Genomic DNA, 7500 nt, shown 5'->3' on the forward strand with positions numbered 1-7500 from the left:
GGCAATTTGCACCCCGAACAGAGATTTCGTATCGCAGGGGGCAATTGGCAAGAAACGAATTCGGGAAAGAAAAAGGGGGAGCCGCTCCCAAGGCTCCCTATCTCCCGTTTCGTAAGCGTGCCTGGCGCCAATCCTGGCGCCATCTGTATTCCTTTTTGCGTAGCTTAACAACTCGGTGTTTTTTCCCGTGTTTCTCGCAAATCTTGGATTTATTCTACTTTTCATGGCTTCTCCAGCTTCGTCGGCCTCTGATAAGTTGAGTACCATGTCTTTTATGTATAAATGTAGGCTCTTGGTAATTTTTTAGTGATTAATAAGGTTTAATCTTTGTTACAAGAGCCGTAGCCTACCGGAGGCGTCATGGACGCTGTCGCTCGCTAGGTATAAGTTTAGTTAGTCAGAGCGACATTCCCGGTTGTTTTGCTTTAATAAATTTTAGCTATTTAGCGTTACATAGGATTTCCTTTCGTGCTTTAGTATTATTTTGGCGAAGTATTCGCCAATTCTGTCCTATGCTAGGCCATGTAGCCTAGTCGTTTGGTCCTAGTACTTACTGCATGATTTTGGGTTTTTCCGAGTGTATTAAAATTTTATTGAAGCTTTAGCCTATGTTTTATACATTTAAGATTATGTGGAATATTTCCAAGATAGTATACGAGTGAGTTTCGGTGATTTAGGTAATCGATTCTCTTGGTGCCTAGGCTAAGTTGTTTATGGAGCCTTAGTATACTTTCTCATATTCCCCGGTTGCTTTCTTTTCTTCGGAGAAGGTATGCAATCCCTTTCCCTCTGTTTAAGCCTTGGGCTTATCCCTAAGTGGTTTATCTGAATTAATTTTCGATAAAACTATACTGGGGTGTTACTGTACCTTCCTGTTCCAGTAAGTCTGGTTCAAAGAGGGACAGAACAACAGAGTTTTTTAGTCTGAGTCTGTGTTTTTCTGGCTTGGGGTAGAGTCTCCCTCGCTGACCTGACACAGACATAGGAGGCTTAGCCTCCTTAGGTCACTACCGAAGGTTTCTGTACGAGATGATTCCTTCTTTTGTGATCTACCAGACTAGTCCTTGTTGCTGTTCTCGGGGGAGGATAAGTTTCTTTCCCTGGGAGTAGCAACACCTTCCTTGCTTTGGTGCTCTGGGAGCTGGCAAGTATTGCTGGCCTCCCCCCTTGGATCTCCCTTAGGCTAAGATGAGTTTCTTGGCTGCGGGTGATCCGTCACTAAAGCAAGGTTGGTAGGACCCTCTTTTGTCCCTTCCCCCTCTATCTCTGTAATGGCCTAACCATTACAGTACTGTACGTCATTCTACATCTGGACCTAGAATAGGTTAGGATGTGGAATTGACTCAGTCCCTTGCCGGCCGGCAGAGCTGCTGGCCGGCAAGGGTCTTCTGTTTTGAGTGCTGCCCGGACCTCCCTTGGTCCCTCATCCATGCCTGCCTGCAGAGTCAGATGGCATTGGTCAGGAAGCCTGAATTAGATTCTCCCCTTCCTTATATGCACTCTTTCGGATTGCCGGGCTTGGAGGTAGTGTACACTCTTATCCCGGCATCCATTCTGTTTTCTTCTAGTGCTGTACCCGACCCGGCTGCCGGCCTATGAGGCCGGCAGCCGGGCAGTTGTAGTCCTCTGGTTCTTTTGCTGCCGGCTGGCATCGGTCCTGTACCTCTGCCAGCCGGCTAATGTCAGCCCTTGTCTGCCGGTCGCCAAGAGTGTGGCCGGCAGCCGGGTACTACCTTGTGTATTGGTCGGTCAGCAGTCATTGCCGACCGACATTGGCTGTGCCGGCCGGCAGTTACTGCCGGCCGGCACATGCATTTGAACCAGCGTTCTGCCACCTTATAGCTGTTAAGTAGTATACTTTAAAGCTAGTTATGGTGTGTGCCGGCCGGCACATAACCTCCTATACTGTACCAGTATTCTTCAGTATAACAGATACTGTAAGAAGAAAACTATAGTGTGGGTTTTGGTACAGCACTGTGTGTTCTAACACTTTTGTGTTTTCTTGCACAGCCCTTTGCAGTTGCCCTACAGATAGGAAAGTGAGTTCTTTCCTGTCTATTATCCAGGATTTTAAAATCATTGCTTAGGTGTGAGCTCCACCTGTTTCCTCTGGAAACTTTGCATTGGTTACTCTAGAAGAGATTAACCATTCGATTTTATTATCTGGAAGGCTGCAACAATGGGTTGTGAGGGAAACACAAGTGTGTGTCTTTCCTTTCTGAATTGTTATGCTATACTATGCATATCCAGTGATACATAGTTCACTTGATTCTCATGGAAATTTCTTCTCTTACACGTCCGCAGCAAGAACCTCTGCGGACATGAGTTTTGTAGGAGACACGCAGCATGCGCTGTCTCCAAGGATGATCTCCGGTATTGGGACCCTCAGGTATGTACTGTGTGCACTAACCTTATTACTGAGGCCTTTGATTCCCCTAGGACGGCGGAATCAAGGGATATAGCAAGGGAGAAGCTTCGTACCTGGGTAAGGGGCTTCCAAAAGAACACTACTGGACCTTATCTTCCAAGTGAGAAGATGAGGGCGTATCTTTTCCCTAAGGCATCAGCTGATGCAGTGATTCCCCAGACTCAAGAGGAGATCCCCCAAGTTCAGATCCAGGTGGATGCTGAAGTCGCGGTCGCGATGCAAGACATCCAGTTAGATGACAGGATGTCTGACGTGGACGAGTGTCTGGAGGAAGACCTCCTGGCAGAAGCCCAGGATGAAGTTCAAGTTCCAGACGTTGTAGAGGAAGAGGTCGACGAGGTGTCGGCTACTCCGGTTCAGATCCCGGAGCCTATTCCCTCAACATCGGCCGGTCTCCCAGTAGAGCTGGGACAGGCCCTCTCCTCCATTGTTGGAATGATCCAACAAATGCAGAAGGAGAATTGGGAGAAGGCGGCTGCAATGAAACTGCGAATGCAGAGCCTTGCAGAATCACATGGGCCCCGGAAAAGGCTCAATGTGAAAGACCTTCCCGTGTGCTCAGAGGCTAACCCATGGAGGTATGCTGAGCACATACCGATGACGACTGGAAAGATCGTCATCTCGGATAAGCTGGGCTCAGTTCCCCTAGAGGAGGTGGAATTCTGGCCCAGCAAGGCATCATATCCGGACTGTTATGTCCGGCTCAGGAAGGAACCAGCTTCAAAGGAGGAGACAGAGCCGAAGGAGGTCATAGTGATGGACCATGCTAAGGCTCAAGCTCTGCTTTTATCTTCGTTGAAAGAGAGGGGCTTCTCTAACTCAAAGGTAGCTGCATTGAGCAAGAAGCTCCCTTCCTTTATGTCCTCTCCTGCTAGAGCCTTCCCCTTTTTACAGAAAGGGTTTGCGGCTGTACTAAAAGCAGTCGAGGCCGGCAAGCCTTGCCCCTCCCTGGAGGAGTGTAAACCCTTGTCGCTGGCCCTGCCTATGGACCACAAAGACTGGAAGGACGTCCATCTTACGTTCTCAGTTGGGAAGTTGGAGGCTGATATTGCCGGACGTCAGTTCGGCGAGGACCTCCCTAAGCTGTCTGACTTTCTTTTGCAGAGAGAGTTCGAGACAAATGAAAGACTGGCTGCCTCAATGTCTCTTCAGACTACTCTTGAGACAATGGCAAGTGACCCCAAGGTCCATTAAATGTTCATGGTGGTGGCCAAGACTCATCTGGCCACAGTGACGAAGGACCTTTATGGCTTCGTCAAGGCAAGGAGAGCTTGTAGGGAGTTCGTGTTCACCTCGGCTACGGTGAGGCACGAGCCAAGGAAACTAATCTCCTCCAACATTTGGGCAAAAGACCTTTTCCCTACCGACTTGGTCAAAGAAGTTGTTGATAAGGCCACCTTGTAGAATAGAAACCTTCTCCAGAAGTGGGGCCTGGCTATCAAAAGAAAGTCTTCCCCGGATGAGGGTCCTCAACCAAAGAGGAAGACTATGAGGACTAGGCTACTGTCTCGGCCAGCCAAGCCTTTTAGACAGCAACAGCAACTGCAATTGCCATTTCCTCCAGTGCCCCAGATGGTGGCACAAACCCCGACCACTTTTCAGTGGATACCCCAGGCTGTGTCGACACAGTCCACGGCATTCACCCCAACGTTCGAAGGGCAGTCTTCTTCCTTTTGAGCAAAGCCTAGAGGAGCAACAAGAGGCTCGTCTAGGTGCCCCTCAAGGGGAAGGGGATTCAGGGGTGGTCGTGGTCAGGGAGGCAAGACCTCAGGACGGCAGTCCAAGTGAGATGATACCGGTAGGAGGGAGACTTCTGAAATTTTGGGATCGATAGATCTTCGATCCCTGGGCCCACAGCCTACTCAAGAATGGACTGGGCTGGAGCTGGTACACCACTCCACCCCCGTGCCTTCGGTTTTTCCAACACTCCACCCCCGTTCTGGAGGAGTATGTTCAAGAACTGTTGGAGAAAAATGTGATCCGAGAGGTGAAGTCCATCAAATTCCAAGGGAGGCTGTTTTGTGTTCCCAAGAAAGACTCGGAAAAGCTCAGAGTCATTCTGGACTTGTCGCCACTCAACAAGTTCATAGTGAATTGCAAATTCAAAATGCTAACACTGCAACACATAAGGACCTTACTGCCCAAGAGGGCATATTCCATCTCTATAGACTTGTCAGACGCCTATTGGCACATTCCAATCAGCCGTCGACTCTCCCCCTACCTAGGGTTCAAGCTACAATGAAGACTATACGCCTTCAGAGCCATGCCATTCCGGCTAAACATAGCCCCAAGGATTTTCACGAAGCTTGCGAGCGCAGCTCTCAAACAATTACGCCTAAAGAGAATTCAGGTAGTAGCCTACCTGGACGACTGGTTGGTGTGGGCAGCATCTGAGACAGAATGCTTGCAAGCTTCCAGTCAAGTGATCCAGTTCCTAGAGTACCTAGGCTTCAAGATCAACAGAAAAAAGTCTCGACATTCTCCATCTCAAAAGTTCCAGTGGCTGGGAATCCACTGGGACCTTTTGTCACACCGTTTCTCCATCCCGGCGAAGAAAAGGAAGGAGATAGCGGGTTCTGTCAAGAGACTTCTAGATTCCGAAAGGATATCAAGACGCGAACAGGAGAGGGTACTGGGCTCTCTCCAGTTTGCTTCGGTGACAGACCCAGTGCTAAGAGCACAGCTAAAGGATGCAACCGGAGTTTGGAGAAGTTATGCATCAAACGCGCGAAGAGATCTGAGAAGACCAGTTCCGCTTTGGCTACGTACTCTTCTCAGGCCTTGGTCCCAAGCCAGACATCTAAAGAAGTCGGTTCTTCTTCAGCCACCTCCCCCGTCGGTGACGATTCACTCAGACGCCTCAAAGGAGGGATGGGGAGGTCACTCTCATCGGAAAAAAGTCCAGGAGACTTGGTCCAAGCTATTCAAGACCTTTCACATAAACTTTCTAGAAGCTATGGCAGTGCTCCTTACCTTAAAGAAAGTCTCCCCGCGTCAGTCGATCCACATAAGGTTGGTGATGGACAGCGAGGTAGTTGTGAGATGCTTGAATCGACAAGGATCGAGGTCACCACCTCTCAACCAGGTGATGTTGGCCATTTTCCGATTGGCGGAAAAGAAGAAGTGGTACCTGTCGGCAGTTCACCTTCAAGGAGTCCGCAACGTGACAGCGGACGCTCTATCCAGGTTCACACCGATAGAGTCGGAATGGTCCTTAGACGCAGGATCATTCTCCTTCATTCTGAATCAAGTCCCAGAACCGCAGATAGACCTCTTTGCGACGAAAGACAACAAGAAGTTGCCCTTGTACGTGTCCCCGTACGAGGACCCCTTAGCGGAAGCAGTGGACGCGATGTCCCTCGACTGGAACAGATGGTCCAGGTCCAGGATTTATCTGTTCCCTCCTCACAACCTTCTGTTGAGGGTCCTCAACAAACTGAGATCCTTCAAGGGGGTAGCGGCAATAGTGACCCACAAGTGGCCGAACAGCGTGTGGTTCCCCTTGGCATTGGAACTACAGCTGAAGTTTGTTCCGCTACCACATCCAGTTCTGACCCAGCGAGTCCAGAAGTCGACTGTCTGCGCTTCATTACAGAAAACCCGGACCCTGCAGCTCATGATTTTCTCTCCCTAGCGGTGAGAAAGCGTTTCGAGATTTCGAAAGCCAGCATAGACTTCCTAGAGGAATATAAGTGCAAATCTACTAGAAGGCAATATGAGTCATCTTGGAGAAAATGGGTGGCCTTTGTCAAGGCGAAGAACCCGCAGGAGATCTCGACAGACTTCTGCTTATCTTTCTTCATCCCCCTCCATGGTCAAGGGTTGGCGGCTAACACGATTTCAGCGTTTAAGTCTGCTTTGACAAGACCCATTCTATATGCCCTCCAGGTCGACCTAGGTAACGAGATCTTTAATAAAGTTCCGAAAGCCTGCGCTAGGCTCAGACCTTCAGCACCTCCAAAGCCCATTTCATGGTCTTTAGACAAAGTTCTTCATTTCGCTTCTCTGTTGAGCAATGAAGAGAGTACGTTAAAGGATTTGACACAAAAAGTTATTTTCCTATTTGCACTCGCGTCCGGGGCCTGGGTTAGTGAGATTTTAGCCCTCTCGAGAGAGGCAGGTCGTGTTCAGTTCCTGGATGGGGGAGAACTGAACCTGTATCCGGATCCTACGTTTCTCGCCAAGAATGAGTTACCCACCAACAGGTGGGGTCCCTGGAGAATCTGCTCTCTGAAAGAAGATGCATCTCTATGTCCAGTAGAATGCGTAAAGGTCTATCTTCATAGAACTTCAGACTTCAGGGGTGGTCAACTCTTCAGGGGAGAAACATCAGGCTCAAATTTATCTCTGAATCAACTCAGAGCGAAAATCACATATTTTATTCGCAGAGCGGATCCTGACAGTACACCCGCAGGTCACGATCCGAGGAAAGTTGCCTCATCCTTAAATTTCTTTAATTGTATGGATTTTGAACATCTCCGTTCATACACTGGCTGGAAGTCTTCCAGAGTGTTCTTTCGCCACTATGCGAAGCAAGTAGAGGAACTAAAGAGATCTGTGGTAGCAGTGGGTCGCGTCGTTAGCCCTACTGTTTAACTCTGCGAGGAACAGTGGTTTTAATTGGGACGATTAATTCCAGGGTGAGTGTGTAGTTACATACTGTACTACAAACTAAATGAGGGCACTGAGTTGCCCATATAGACTGTTCCATTTCCAAAGGTGAACCTAGCATAAGTGCAGACATGTGTGCCGAGCGTTTCTAACGCTAATGTGATTGATTTGTAATACAGACTTTTATGACTTTGATACCTCGGTATCTTAAAAAGTGGCATTTAATGTTTTTCTTTCAGATAAACAAGTTCTGTTTACTATCATACTTATGCTTAATGTTTTGGGTTATCCTCTTCTTATATATATATATATATATATATATATATATATATATATATATATATATATATATATATATATATATAATTGTTGTTAACCTGGCTATTTATTGCCTGTCAATAAACTGGTTCTTGAGAACCTTGCGTCTCTTTCACCTGTGTCAATTTATTGGTATAATTGAG

The sequence above is a fragment of the Palaemon carinicauda genome, chromosome 20 (assembly GCF_036898095.1).
Source record: "Palaemon carinicauda isolate YSFRI2023 chromosome 20, ASM3689809v2, whole genome shotgun sequence".
NCBI lineage: Eukaryota > Metazoa > Arthropoda > Malacostraca > Decapoda > Palaemonidae > Palaemon > Palaemon carinicauda.